Raw genomic sequence first — 16,227 nt, 5'->3', positions numbered from 1 at the left:
AGGCATGCCATCCAGTATTGTAAAATATGAAGGGAACAGATAAATATTTGTATGAATTACAGTTATAAAGCTCACTAGTAACAAGTAGGTTACATGAATAATCTTTCACTTGTTTGTGTGGAAGGGTGCATTAGTCTCAAAGCCATGAGACTCTAGAGATATGAGGCCATAGGCTATCAATCTTTAATAGCAAGCAGTGCCAGCCTGGTGACAAATATATGGACAGTTCCATCCTATCCGGGCCTTCTTTAGAGTGGACCGCTTAGCGAATTACTCCATCATAAGGCTTAAGTTCACATACCTCCCAATAGACCGACAATAAATAAGCTAAATGTCAGTATGAAGCAATGCATAAATAAATGAGGGGAATACAATGTTTTGTACTACTTAACAGCTATAGCATGTTAATTTGTATGCTTGCTTTGTGGGGTTTCTCAAAATAAATTTGAATAAAATAACATATCCAATGTCTGCTAAATGACTTATTGCAGTACCTGTAACACACTGTTCAGACTGTATGTAATACTGTTCAATGTTACGTTAAGTTGCTTTGCAGAGTGCACTAATCAGCCGTGAGGATATCTAGGCGCTTGAGCAGGTGGGTGGACATGTGGTATCCATGGAGTTATACAAACAGCCAGGTTGTCAGCCTCTTGCGGAACTCAAGAAGTGAGGATGATGCCCTGATGATTTGAAGGAGGTTGTTCAATGTTTTGAGTGAGATGTAGAACAAAGCTCTGCTTTTATGCATGTGGGGTGTATGTGTGAGTGAAAGTATGCGGTGTTCACCTATGATGGTCTAATGCTGTGTAGGCTTCCTATGTGTGCATGAGAAGTATCAATTGGATGAATTTGTCAATGGGGAGGCAATGGAGCTACTTAAGGTGCGGTGCAATGTAGGTGCAGCAAGGGAGATCAGGTATGAGTCTTTTAGTGGTGTACTGGATGGCCTGAATTCTTTGTAGGAGTTGCTTGGAAATTCTGGCGTAGAGCGTGTTGCCATAGTCTACCCTGCTTGGGATGAGATCTTGCATGAGAGTCGATCTAGTGTTCTGTGGCAGCTACTTAAAGATCTTTTGTAGTATGTGGAAGCAGAAGATGCTCACTGCATTGACTTGTGCTGTCATGTTGAGCTAGTTGTCTAGAATGATCCCCAGATTTCTTGCGTGGTGGGTGTTGGTTCCAGCGCCGACGGCCACCAAGTTGAGACCCATGGGGAGGTCTTGTTTCCGAAGACCAGTACTTCCATTTTGTAAGAATTTAACTTTAAGCAGTTAACTTTCATTCAGTCTGCTACCATGGCCATGCAGTTGGAGACGTTGCTTCTGGTTTCCCCTTAGTCTAGGAATGCTCAGGATTAGTGCGGATAGGTGCTGTGGTTCTTTCTGAATCCTGATTGGGTATTTTCAACAGACGGTGAATCTTAATGTGGGCTGAGAGCTGCTTGTGGATAGCCTTATCAATCACTTTGGTTGGTAAGGGGAGCAGAGAGATAGGCCAAAAGTTGTGCGAGTCGGCCGATGTCTTTTTGAGGAGGGCGCCCACTTTAGCATATTTCCTGTCATTCAGGAATGTGGCAGATTGAAGGAGGTGTTAATGATGTGGGCAACAGCGGTGCTGATTGGTGATGTTCCCAGGTTGTAGATGGGGTGTGAGCCTAGACCATTAGGGCCCGTGTGGATGGACTCCTGATTGTCTCGGTTTAGTCTTTGATAAGGGTTGTCTATTTAGTTAGGTGGCAGTCTTGGTTGGTGATGGGAAGGTTGGTTATTCATATCCCTGCATGCAGAGGACATCCTGCTCTAGCTTTGTAATCCAGCAGAGTAAAGAAATCAGCGGATGATAATGCATGACCTATATAGTATGGCCTCCGTCTTGTAGTCACTGGGGCAAATTGATAGTGGATCCACTAAGGAGGGGGGGGGGCGGGAGTGCGGGCTCGATTGAGAGAGTATAGCTCCTGGGGCAACTTATCACAGCTCCAGCAGAGACAAGACACATTTAAGTACCTGGGTATACACGTTTCCCTCACCCCACAGGCACACTGGGATCACAACATAAACCTGCTTCTAGATCAAACTGACCAGGATCTTTAAAGATGGCCTTTCTATCTATCCTTGGCAGAATTGCGGTATTCAAGATGATAGACGTGCTCCGATGGCTTTTAACACTTCAGAATTTCCCCTAGGAAACTCCAGCATCGACTTTCACGAAACTGCAGAATGTTTACAAGTTCTAACGGGCAGGTAATCAATTTCAGATATCGCTGTACAAGACAACATGGAACCCCTTTGAAGGGGTTCTGGGAGCAACCAACTTTACTTTAGGGCAGCACACATAATGGCAATAAATAACTGGCTTTCTTGTGATAGGAACAACAAGACACATTGTTTGGAACTAGAAGGGTTTAAAGGGAAAGGTGCACTACATTTCACTTACAGCACCGAGAATCCACAAACCCTACCATAAGTCAAAAAAGTGACATTACAGGCTTGGATAAGTGCCTTACATTACATACAGGTGTACAAAACACCTGCACAGAAGACATCTCTCTGGGTTGGCAGCTCGCAGGCTAGTGCCGGCATGGTAAGAGATTTTAGGGGATGGGATTGTACAAATCGGTCTAAGCCAGGGGATAGTTAGCGCTTCAGATCCCAGGGACGGCCTACAGGCCGGATGGCAAAGTGACTTGGTGACCATACACAACTATGAGTGGAGGGGCATGCGGATCAGAAGGCTGGGGAGCCTCTTTTTTGTATCAAGGATTTGTAAAGCTATGTTGGACTTGTACCATCTTTCATGTGTGGGAAAGATTTACTAACTGAGATGTGGAATAATTTGTTGTATAAAATCAATAAAAACTTTTATAAAAAAAAAAAAAGATGAAGTGCATCAAATTAACACATATGGCCTAATTACGAGCATAGGGGTCCTCAGGACTGACGTACATGAAGTGGCGGTCCTACAACAGTGGGCCTCTTGCAATATTTTGAGTGTGGCGGTTGGATCGCCAGAGGTCTGCCACGTTCGCCGTGATCCAGGATCCCACAGCGGTGGCACAGCGGAAAAGCAACTCTGAATATGCTGGTGGTGCCGCTGCTGCACCACCAAGCATATTCAGATTTGCCTTTTCACCACCCATTTCATGGCAGGGAGCCCACCATGAAAAAGGTGGAGGAGATACAACGGCCACCTGCACCCTCTGGGCCAGGCAGTGCATGCTGGGGTGGTGGGGCACATGTTGTGCCACCCCCCCTTGGAAATGCACAACTGTTCCTGCACAGTGTGGCATGAATGATGGTGCATGTCACATTGTGAAGGCACGTGCTGCAGGCGCGGTCATGGCGGCGGTCTGATGCGAAGGCACATTTATGAGCCTAAAACAGCCGCCGTGAGACTGCCCCAGCATTGCCCGCCTGCCATGGATTACGTAGGAATCCGGCGGGCCGGCACACAATGGTCTTGGCGGTACTCCTGTGAGCGCAGCAGTGGCAGTGCTGCAGGAGGACTGACAAACTCGTAATCAGGCCCATAAGGAATCACTGTCTTGTCAGTACATTATTACCTACACTATTTAGTACTACATTCAAATGTAAATATATGTACAATACATGCACATGGAAATCTCAGTTGACACACTGTAAAAAGGACCTAAAAGAATACATAAAGAAATAAGTGGGAACTACAATATTAAATACGGGTACAGTGTAAGGGTCCTCACAACTAACCAGGGAGACACGAAAGAAAGGTCCTACAGGGCAAATAACGCCCTAAATGTACCCTGGACCTCGTATGCTGAAAGCACCTGCAGCTGTTTGCGTGCAGGTAAGTGCTGACCCCTAAAACCACAATTATACGCCAAACAGCTAATACAACATAGTGCATGCAGGTAATAAAAGTTGGGAATACTGATTTTGTTAGGGTGTCACCACAATCAAATGCAAAAAGAACAATTGACAGACAGAATGCAGAACAATGGCATACATTCACCCTAGTACAAAGATCGGGGCCTAAATCCATTGTTTTTTTGTTCACCATGCCATTCCAGTTTGGACCCAGCCATATGCAAATCAGTCTTGACCCTGCGCCAAATAGGAACAGTCCAGCCCGAACTGCTAGGCCAGGTCCTCCCCTGGACGGGAAACAAGCATCCTGGGACCGGTTTCGGCCTTTAAGCCCTCATCAGCCAGGATAGCTTGACTCCAGTGGTAGGGAGAGCACGGGACCCACATCTGGGCATACCCGTCCCACTCGGGGTGACAAATGCAAAAAGAACAATTGATGGACAGAATGCAGAACAATCAATTAAGGCAGAAATATAGTCCGAACACAAACACAGATCAAAATACAATGGATATTAAAACATTTCACGATGGTATAACTATTCAATGACATTCATCATTATTTGCTTTAATATATTGCAAACATTGTGCAAGTCAAAAAAGTTTGTTTCTAATGTTAACTAGTACATAGTGCACAAGTCTTTCTTTTACCACTAATTGGATTGGAAAACAACCCCAGGACTCCAGCAGAACAGTTTATGCAATACAGAGCCAAACAACTAAAAACTGCAACTCAAAGAATGCTCGTAAAATGACCGAAACAACTGGTCACAGGCAAAAAAACACAAATAATCTATTATCTCGTCAAATCCAGGATTTTCATTAGACTTAAGAAAATCTACAAAGGCTGCTATGTTAAGAAGGAACCAATTTCACTGGCTTGTTCATCATTTCCTATAAGACTCATGGTCGATTTATGGAACTATACAGCACGCTGGAATTCTACATTTGTCTAAAACTTCTGTTTTTATTCTTCTGTGGTAATCATCAAATCACAAATGCCCAAAAGGGTAGCTAAAAAGGCTCTGTAAATCGCTTATACAAGAGCATGCACACCACCATGGAGTGATTGCAAGAAATGGCTCACTCCTTTTTAGGTCGAAGCCTGCGTTGCAGCGCATGCGCTGCTGCAGGCGAGAGTTCTTGTAAACAAGAAGGGGCATGAAACCACGCCCCTTCTGCCATTGGCCGCCCTCGCGAAACAGAGGCCTGCCATTGGACAATGCCCCCGTTTGGATGATTTGTCCGGCTGTGATTCCTCCTTTTCAGGACTCCGTGACCTGACTTCTGGTGACGCAAGCCGATTTCCAGAAACATTGCTGTGGCAACCACGAGGCCGGTCACGGAGTCCTGGAGGGGAGGGATTCAGTAGCGGTTCCCGCCCCTTTTTTTTTGTGCGTGCGTTTTTCGTCATTGTGGCCTCGTTCTCCTTGCTGGAAGGACCCTCCACCGCCGAGATTACTATTTTTACGGCAGCCTTCTCACGCCTTGGATTGTTTTCTTTCAGATCGCTGCCATTTAATCCCGTTTTCGTGTCTGGGACTGATCGATCGCTGCATCCACACAGGGGGAGGCGGGGAGGCCGTGCGGCCGGGACACTCACCCCCCCACACCCCCCCCCCCGTCCCACATGAGGAACAACACCTGGGACCACTGGATAGCTTGAGGCTGGCGGACTGCCCCGACCCCCTCCCGCAGGTAAGGCCGGGGGAAGCGGCGCCGGGGTCCCTGTCTGTGGTCGTCCGGAGGAGAGCAGCAGTCAGGGGCAGGAGAAGCGGAGGGCGTGGAAGAGGGAGTAGGAAGACACTGAGGGGAGATGTAAGGCGAGGGCGTGGGGGAGGAGGCAGATGTGGAGAGAGGGAGCAGTCAAGGCAAGGAGAGGTGAAAGTACACACGGGGAGGGAAAGGGGGACGTGAAAGGAAAGAGAGAGAGGAAGAAATTAATGTGCAAGAAAACGAGAGGGGCGAGAGGAGGAGAAAGACGAAGAAGCAAGGGAAGGCGAGTGAGAGCAGGGGAAGGGCAGTAAGGAAAGGTAGTGTTTGAGAGGTAAGTAGAGAGAGGAAAGGGCACAAGCTTCAGGATGCGAGGAGGACAAAGAGGAAAAAACTAGGCTGTGGTGGGTAAGAGAAGGAAGGGCAGAAGGGTCAGAGAGGCAGGAGAAGTAAAGGAAGGCGAAATGAGAAGATGTGAACCAGGAAGGCAAAGAGATGGCGGCAGGGAGAGGGTGGAGAGGAAGAGACGGCAGCTGAACAGATTGTTGTACAGGTAGAAGAGGGAGTCTGAGCCAGGAAGGCCTGGGAGGTAGAAGGGACTCGGTGCACATGTGTGGGGAGCTATGGGGTTGTGACAGGAGGAAATATGAAACAGTGAGATAGAGCGAATGGAGAGTGCATTATTCCAAGGCAAGACAGATAGGATGGTACTAAGCGGCAGTAGGGGGGACAGAGCGGTGTCTGCGGCTTCCTGCTCTTGCACTGCTGGCAGATGTCACATTACACGTCATGAGGCACTTTTCACAGTCCGACTCTCCACTTGACAAGGCAACTGTCATTATTTTTCTGACATTGGATACTTTATAGGGTACATGTGACAGTACGGCGTTTTACCATGTTACTATGGTATGCTAAGCGTTGTACCTTAAGATGCATTTGTGATGTCAGTCTTTGCATGCTTACTACAAGAATGTTTAATTTGAATACACATTTTATGTCATGGATGTCGTTCGATAGCTCACATAGCATTAACCCCAATGTGCCGCGTGCACTCTGTATAATGCTCATGAAAACTTATGACATACCAGCCTGCACGTGCTCTCACCCTCAGCGCACATATCAATGGAGTGCGGCTCTACGCTCACTTCACAATACTCACACTGTGCCGTTTGCAGCACACATTATCGAGCTCAGTCGCCTTGTGCGTTCCTCAGCTTTCCACTCCCTGCCCTCCCCACCTTGCCCGCCACGCCCCTCCAGCTGATCTAAACCCCAACCAGGTTTGCCATCTTGTGTCTCTGCGTCCCCTGGTGCGCGTGCAAGTTGCATTTCCGCCGTGTGCGTGAATGCAGGGCCCGCCCTGACGCCAGATGTCTGCTCTGAGTTTCAGAGTGCTGCAGTGCGGGATTATTCCCCATAGACACCCTTCTCTCGGCTCTGTAGCAGCACGACCCCGCCTCCCCCCATCGCAGCACGCCTGGCCAGATTACATATCCTGGGTTATTTATTTGAGGGTGGGGCTAGTAATATATCTGGAGCGGAATTTGTGATCCTGTTTAGTCCCAGATTTCTTTTTCCCCCCAAATATAGCCTAACATGCATTTTTTTCTGGCAGTAGTGGCCCCCTTCTGCTGTAGTGTAAAGCGAGGGAAGGGTAAAAGAGCCGTCAGGCTCCCGGTTTTATGCCAGCATCATTGGTGGGGCGTGAGAGGCACTGTGGGTATCGCCCACCGCTGGTCGATGTCCCCCACAAGAGGGAATTAATTGCCTACGATATCCAGCGCTGTGCAGTGTTCCTGGGAGGCGGGGTTGCCCCTACTGCTCCCATTGATGGCTGCTGTCACTGCTCTTGCTGCGGTCACTGCTCTTGCTGCTGGGAGGAGATCTACCTCCCGCAGTTTCCGGATTTTGTGAGAGAAGGAATTAATTCTAAAATCCAAGAGCTATGTTATGCTCCTGGGATAAGGGCCCAGTGCCTATCACCACTGCACCAGGAACAGAGGGTGCACTGCCACAGAGAGGAGGGGTTGCAACACTCACAGCCCCTATAGCTTGCAGTGTCCGCAGGGCTTTAAGTGGGATAAAAAAACTGAGGGGTCTCTCAAAGGGGCGTAGCCGATGTAATTGAGGGTGTGGCTTAAAAACACCTAAGCTAAAAATCTGTGCTTAGCATAGTTTGCAGCCCAACTGGTATTTTGCTGTTTCTGTCATTGCATCCAGAAATATATGGATACATCAAGTAACATTATAACTACAACAAGCCAGGACTATTGGCTTTGCCAACGATTGTTGCTTAAAATAAATACGCAACAACTATGGCTTTGTAGTATTTAATATTGAAAGTGCTTCAGTTCCGAAATGATGAGACTGAAAGAACTAAAATGAGCCTCTTTGAAGTTACAAAGGCTTTAAGCAGTGGTACTGCAGGAGAGGTAAGATTTTTGTTTTCATCCTTACTGATAAGGGATTGTGCCAAATCCTTCATGCGCTGTATAGCGCCCCGGGAACGTGGACTGCTTTTACAGCACTCTGCGAGAAAGGGTTGCTCCTCACCACACCCAAGCTTTTCAGGCATCCTACAACGAGGAGCTGTTTCTATGACACCCAGAGCTGGCAGTGGCTCTTTGATGAGGGGTTACCACTACAACATCCTGAGTCTGAAGTATCCCTCGGAAGAGGGTTTGCAACCACAACCTCAAGAGTGTGCAGTGCCACTGAGATTGCTGCTGATTTCTTTGAGCGACCAATGCATGTAGAGGGGCGGAAAGAAGGTTGGCGGGATGTGAGTTATGCCAGGCCTATGTCTAGCATCCTCAGTAGTGGTCTATCATGCGAGAAGGTGCTGGGTCCTCACAGTGCCTAGATCCAGGCACCACTGCTGAGTCGACCACCAGCGCTTGTTATAGGAGGTGGACTGGACAACCTCAGTGTTACTTAGGCTGAGCATCTACACAAAAAAACGGTTTTGTTTTCTGTCCTTCCCCCTTACTTGCTTGTATCTCCGTAATACTATTCTTTGATCTAGTTTCACTTTGGCCCTGACTACTCATCAGACATGCCACTCATCTGATCTACCCGTCCTGCAGTCACTCACCATATAACCAACCCCCAAGAGCGCTGCCCTGCTTCCATGTTTTTTGGCACTGAGGCAGAATGTTAAAAGAGGTGAAGGTTGCCATTGTAATGGGGTTTGTAACAATACAACAACACTGCAGCTGGGGAGCCTCTTTTTAGGCCCAGGATAAAATTATGTTCAAGGTCTCCCAGGGTGGTGGGCAAAGTAAGTGTGTGTCTGGTTACTTTAATGAGCGCGGGCTGTCTTCATGGACACCATGCTATGCAAAGCAATAGGTGTTGCTTTTGGTATTGTAAATAATGGCAAAAAGTATTGCCATTTACAATGCCAATAGCTCCAAAACTCGCAGTTGCGAGGCCTATTGCATTGTAAATGCTGGTTTAGTCATGAAATTGGGATTTTTTGTTATCAGAATAGAACATTGTCCAATAATTATGCCACTGACCTTTAAAAGTAGAGGATGGGTTAGACACTAAAGAGGAGGAGACTTCAAAACATTTTTCAAATAAAGCCTTCGGCTGGATAACTGAAGTTGTCATCATTCCAGGGCAGTAGCACATTTCCCTCCCCATTAAGTGTTTCATAGCAACATCTTAGAACACTAATTCAAAGTGAGATCCTAATCCTCATAGAAGCAAGTGATATCCATGTAACTTTAGTTTAAAAGTAGTGGGTGCTATGTGACGCACAAGCAGAATGGCTGCACTGGAGTGAGGCTCCTGCAGCCCGGCATCTTAATCCGTTCAGAAATCCTACTCAGATGGCCCCAAATGCTAAATCACTGTTGCACTGGAACGACTAGACACCCGTGCCTCACTCCTGTAAGTCTGGTGACTAGAGCACACTCCTAACTGCTGTCACAGCGCTGTTGATAGTCCCCGCTGCCAATGACCTGAGTGCCTGGAGCCGCTGCAGAGCAGAGCAGAGCAGGCCATACAAGCCCCGGGGCGCCCAACCACGTGGTGTCTGGGCCCCGTATCAGCGTCGCTCTACAACTCCGACTCCACAGGCGATTGCAGTGAGTTTTTCATACCGCTCACCCCCTGAGCTTTGACACGCTGAGCCTTGCACTAACCTGCTGCAAGGAACGTTTGTACCAGCAAATGCCCTGCCGCTGCCCCGGTTATCCTGCCCTGATTGCCCGCACCAAGCCGCTGCTAGCTCACAGGTCTGAAGCGTGGCAGCACTGAGGGAGGACATTAATAAGGGCTTATAAGAACCGCGACGGTGCGCTGCCGATCATCATGGTAGGTGCACAGGACAGATTGCCATAGCCCTGATGACATATTAAGCAACCCAACCACATCTGCTTTGCTACTAGCAGGGCAAGAAGAGGGAGAGCCAACGAGAATATGGCAGAGTGACGTGGAGAATTAATTTGTACCCTGCCGCTTGGAGCACCCTCGCTCCGCCGCAGCCCCTGCCAAGGGAGACCTACACTACGCGAATGCTGACCGCAGTCCTCAGGTGGGGAGAAATAGCTGGGGATGTAGACAGTGGTCATACCTCATTCCTCTCCACTGCCCTAACAGCATTTGCCAAACCCTTGAGCAACCACATGCAGTAGAGGCATCAAACATACTTGAACTGAAAAGGCTGCCACAATTGCAGCGCGTCCAACAAGTGGAAGGCAGATCCAAAACCGCCCAGGTTGGTGTTCGAGGCCAGGAAGAGTAGCCGCACACAGCAGGATGAAATCGATGCGGATGGAGACGCACCTACCACTGGGTCATCCCTTGCACAGGACAATGACATGAAAGTCATGCTGCTGGAGATGCTCCAAAGCCTTGCATCGATAGCTGAGAAAGTTGACACAATAGCAACCGAATGGACGCTGTTGTGCATAAACTAGAGGACCATGAAGAACGTATCACAGAAGCAGAAAGGTGCATCTCTGACACAGAAGATACCACGACCCAGCTCCAGACACACGTGACAAACATGGACAAACTGCTTAAAGTCATCGCAGCAAAAAATGAAGATTTGGAAGCGCGCAGTAGAAGGAACAACATACGAGTCCTTGGTATTTCCGAGAGCGCCAAAACCGGGAAGATGGAGGGATACATAGAAAGGCTCCTGCTTGACACCATCGGTGCTGAATCCTTCTCGTCTCAGTAAATCGTCGAGAGGGCGCACAGGTCACTCGGACCCCGACCTCCGCCAGGAAGCAAGCCTCGCCCCACATTGCCTGGCTACTGTATTACCGGGCCTGGGAAACAGCTCTCAAGGTGGCTAGAGAAAAGCGCCAACTGACCTTTGAAGGTACTCACTTCACTATCTACCCTGATTTTACTGCAGTCGTACAAGAGGAAAGGCGCAAGTTCATGCCTGTCAAACAGAAACTGCGAGTGCCTGAGAGTCACCCATCAAGGCAAACAGACGTTCTTTACGAAGATGCACCAAGTGGAAGATTTTTTAAAACGACTCGGGCGTAATAACAACCCTCTTACCACGTCGTCTTCGTCGCCTAGATCGGGATCCCCGGTCATGGAGTAGCAGTCACTGGGGGCAGGCTGGGAAATGCCCCTCCCCTGACACGCCACAAATACAACTGTGCAGTGCAACCACACTTTCGAACTTTACAGCCTTACAACATAACCACCGGACAGTGAGAGTAAGCTCAGAGACACTGTTAATCGCCTGACGGCAACCATCAGTCTAGTGACAATGTGGGGCCACGGGGTACCGAATTCCAGGGCACCCCTTGCCTTCTTGGAGCTAGACCACTCCATAGTTTAATCTCTCTGGGGGCAGGGAGTACACAGGTGCTCACCTTTTGTTCTGAGCTGCAGCTTTCCGTGCAGCTGTTTTTTTAAGTCACAGGGACATAGGGAGGGGGAGGGGTAACCTTTTCTGGCATGTTTCGGATGCTTCAGTGGGAGGGGGAGGTAAATGGCTGTTTTTGGAGTTTAACTGCATAAAACAGGTCACATGTGATGGAAAAATGTGCTGCTACTCGTTTCATCTTCCTCACAGGCACAGAGTCGCTACCATATCGCCCATCACAATTTATCGCTACCCAAGGCTAGATTAGTAACTTCCCAGAATGTGCAGATCCTCACTTGGAATGTCAGGGGGTTGGGAGATCCAAGGAAACGTCGCCAAGTATTGGCATACCTGGACAGGAATCAAGCCCACATAGTAATGCTCCAAGAGACTCATATAAACCCCTGTCATAATAATACCTTTGCTAGCAAATGGGCAGAGCACAGAATCTTCCCCTCATACTCTTCCTATTCCAGAGGGACAGCCATACTTATTAAAAAAAAAACACTCCCTTTGCCTTGATTGGATTGGCACATGACCAGCATGGACGATACTGCATGGCATGGGGTAGGCTGGGCATGGACTGTCACTTTGGTATATTGCTATGGTCCCAATGTAGATTCCCCCAAATGTTTTCACATGCTTTCAGGTAGGATTATAGAGGTCAGTTCTACTCATCTCATATGGGGAGGGGACTTTAACGTTGCTTTCAATACAGCTGTAGATAGATATAACCCTGCCCCACACCATTACAATGGATCGCAGAGAGCGCTACAAGGCATAACAGCGAGTCAAGATTTACTAGATGCCTGGTGCCACTTCAATCCATATGATACTGAGGGCACACATAACACTACCAAGTTTGCATCTTGGGCCCACCTAGATTACCTCTTACTTTTCCACGGCTTGGGCCCCTTGATCACAAACGTTACACATTTACCAAGAACATACTCGGACCATGCCTCAGTAAAATTAGCTCTCGCACCGCCGGGATATAATGCCCAGCGCAGGGCCTGGTGGCTCCAGCCCTGAGCGCTGTTGGATGCAGTGTTTCAAGATGAATTGGGGTAGGAAATCCAAGAGTTTTTACAGAAAAATAAAGGCTCTGTAGACAGTGTTGAGACGGTGTAGTAGGCCTTCAAGGTCACCATTAGGGGATTCTGCATATCTAAGAGCTCGGGCGTCCTACATGACATACAGGGCACACTAAAAAAGTAAGAAACGAAGATCAAGCAGCTTGAAACACGATTAGCTGCGGGATTCAATACCCATGCCCAGCATGAACTCAGAGATAAGCTAACCCAATACACTACCACTGCTGACCACGAAGCGAAATTCAGGGGTAAACACTGGGTGGTCAGGCGATATGGCGAGGGGGAACGTCCGGGGAAGACATTAGCCGAAACAATATGAGAACCCAGTTTTTCCAATCACATACGTGAAATCACAGGGCCTGGATATGTTACCTATAGGGATACCCAGACATACTCCGCACCTTCTTGACACACTAAGCCTCCCTGTACACGTCACAGAGACATGACTATCTTGATAGCTACCTAGAGGACGTGGCATTGGGATGGCTAAGTGACATTCAACGAGAGTTCCTAAGTGCTCCCTTCGAGTTGGACGAGATTCGGGAAGCCATAATGCACACGAAATCGGGTAAGGAACCTGGACTAGATGGGCTCCCCATAGAATTCTATAAAATGTACATAGACAACATCGCTCCTATCCTTCAAGAAGTATACAAGGATGCTCTAGACAATGGCACTCTTCCCCAGTCCATGAGGGAGGCCCACATGTCCCTGCTTAAACCTGGGAAATCAGCTCTCCTTTCCGACTCGTATAGGCAGCTTCCACTCATCAATTGTGACACTAAAATACTGGCCAAAGTTTTAGCCAATAGACTGAATTTACTTATGGATAAGTTGGCCCTCCCCGACCAAGCGGGCTTCATTCCCGGGACAGCAACAACACATAACCTTTGTACGTTCTTTTCAATCCTCCACAATGTTGACTCTGACCTGCCCCTCACAGCGATATTTTTAGATGCCACTAAGGCATTTGAATGTGTCGAATGGGATCAGGTTGCTCTACACTCTTCCGGTGGCTAAAGTCCTAATAAATGGACACTTATCGCCAGCTTTTGATATCACCAGGGGCACCCAACAGGGGTGCCCACTTTCCCCCTTACTCTTCACTCTAGTGGTCGAACCATTGGCAGCAAAACTACACCAACACCATCAAGATAAAGCACTGCGTTGCTATCAGCATCAAATGTTGCTATCTCTCTACGCAGATGACATTACCTTATATGTTCGTGACCCGCAGACCAACATCAACCCACTCCTACGGGAATTTCTCATCTTTGGGAAATTGTCAGGGATTCATATCAACGGGGGCAAGTCACAAATATTCCCTCTCACCTACGCAGCTGTGCCATTCCCTCTCGGCATCCCGCTTGAGTGGTGCCTCTCAGACATGCGTTATCTGGGGATCCATATTAATACAGATAGGGAGGAACTCATGCGCCTCAACTACGGCAGAGCCCTAGTCCGTATCACAGACAATGTCACCCACTGGATTTCCCTGTCCCTCTCCCTAGCAGGCCGTGCCTCCCTAATAAAGATGGTGGTCCTCCCACAATTGTTATATTTATTTCTCAATATCCCTTACAATCCCGGCCGTCATTTTTTTAAGGCCTTATGAACAGAAATTATTAGACTTTTGGGGGGGGGGGGGGGGGGGTATCAGCCGCGATTACACCGGAGCATACTCACTAGGCCCTATTCGCTGGGAGGCTTTGATATTCAGAATTTCGAGCTCTATTGCACATGAGCCCAAGCACACTATGCTTATTATTGGTTCCACCCACCCAGATATATGCTGCAGGTTGCGGCAGAACAATGGCTGGCCAACCCTGTACCCCTAGAGGGCGCATTATAAGAAGCCACACCACCAAGAGGCAAGACTACTATCACAGTCACCTGCACGATCACTGCCTGGCAACGCATTTTACATATACTGCACTGCCCTATGCTCTACTCCCCACTACTCCCACTGACATATCATCCCTGCATGCTGCTTCGCAAGTTACTAGAGCAGACAAACGTCACAACATGGGGCGACCTTTATCACAATTTCGTACACTGAACCATATTTTTCAGGGGATCCAGCCATCTCCCCTAGACGTATTCCTCTATGTACGATTACAGCAGGGTATACGCTCCATCACTCCGGAGTTCCATTGCGAACCCTCTACTCTGGCCCCTCTGCAGATGGTACTACAGGCACTCTCTCCAGGACACATGCTCTCCACACTTTACCACACTATCCATACGACACAAGAGACACCGCCATGCCCCTCCCGAGTGCATTGGGACCTGGAGCTGGGATAGGAGCTTACAGATGAACAATTGACGTACTCTTGTTTGCAAACGGAGCAAATCTTAGTGAGCAGCAAATTACGCATTACACACTTCAAATTCCTACATCGCCTGTATTACACTCCTGTCAAAATGCACACATACAAGCTGAGGGTCACTGACCACAGTGCACGATGGAACGCCCGGGGGCCGACTTTCTTCATTTAGCCTGGAACTGCCCTGAAGTGTCCGCATATTGGGAGCAAGTGTTCAACGCCCTTGACCAGAGGATGCTGCTGTCCCTAGAGCGCACTCCCCTGGTCGCCTTGTTTGGTTACATGAAACTTCTAGCTAAATCGTACCGCAGTTATCTCGGCATCGCCGTCCTACTGGCCAATCACCATATTGCTTGTCTGTGGGGCAGAGGGCGAGCACCCAAATTCAAAGACTGGCTTACCAATTTAATATATATTCACGCCCTAAGGATATATGGGACCCCTTAAAAAATACTCACACATCCTCTGTATATGGCTGACGCCGACCCGTTGACATAGATACTGTAGCGCCATCATCCCCTCTAGCGCCCCCTAACGCTGCGCACATTTCATACCTCAATTCCTTGCATCAACCTCAACCCTGCACGGTTTAGCATTGAGCATGCTGGCAATGTAATAATATCAGACTGAAGCCACCCAGCAATAGAAAGTGACAAATACCTATGTCATAAATGCAGACATAAGATGTCTAGAGTATCTAGCATTGAAATGGGAGTGGTGTAGTACGGTTACATTGTTGTAGTACGGTTACATTTTGGAGAAGTTAACATATGCATTATAAAATCAGACGACCAACGTATATGTCATGCGATGCGACTGAGGAAAAGCAATGTAACTATTTTTGATAATCACGTTTGCCTAATGTATCAGGTATTGTGACTGTATTACTTTATTGCAACAAATAACTGTTTTTTTTCAAAAGCAATGGAAAATTAAGAGCAGTGATTTGGGGTAAATGCACAGAGATTCCCTCTGGTACACATTTGGTACTGCATTCCATTTTAATTCTATAAACCTGGTCATGTGGGATTCAGAAGTGAATGCCACACCAGTGTTAACAATCATACTGAAGTGTAGTCATAAGAGTACTTGTAATTTGGAAATTTAAGGCAATGCTAGTCTTAACAACATGCATATTGTAGTCGTGTTGTTCCATGCCGCCCCCATACCAACTTCAACCTGCTTTGGGAGTGGTGAGAATGAGACTCTCCCCAAAAGCTGGTTTTTAGGTCTTGTGGCGTTAACCGCGCGAAAGCGCGGTCTCGCCAGAGACCTATTGTGAGCGACTCAGCTTTCCAGGAGACAAGAGCTGGCCACGCGCATCCCAAAATCGGGGATAGGTGCGAACGCGCACACTGTGGCCATCTCCTGTCTCCTGGGAAGCTCCAACACACACACAGCCACACCTC

The 16,227-nt window shown here is 48.1% G+C and overlaps 1 protein-coding gene across 5 annotated transcripts in view; it reads right to left on the bottom strand.

The window, feature by feature from the left end:
* Positions 1-16,227, bottom strand: part of ICA1 (islet cell autoantigen 1) — a 403,261-nt gene that overhangs the window by 244,486 nt on the left and 142,548 nt on the right. The gene's annotated exons all lie outside the window — the stretch shown is intronic.

Source organism: Lissotriton helveticus, chromosome 10 (assembly GCF_964261635.1).
Source record: "Lissotriton helveticus chromosome 10, aLisHel1.1, whole genome shotgun sequence".
NCBI classification, from domain to species: Eukaryota; Metazoa; Chordata; class Amphibia; order Caudata; family Salamandridae; genus Lissotriton; species Lissotriton helveticus.
Note: the sequence above shows the minus strand (reverse complement) of the source record. Positions and strands in the feature narration are given on the sequence as shown.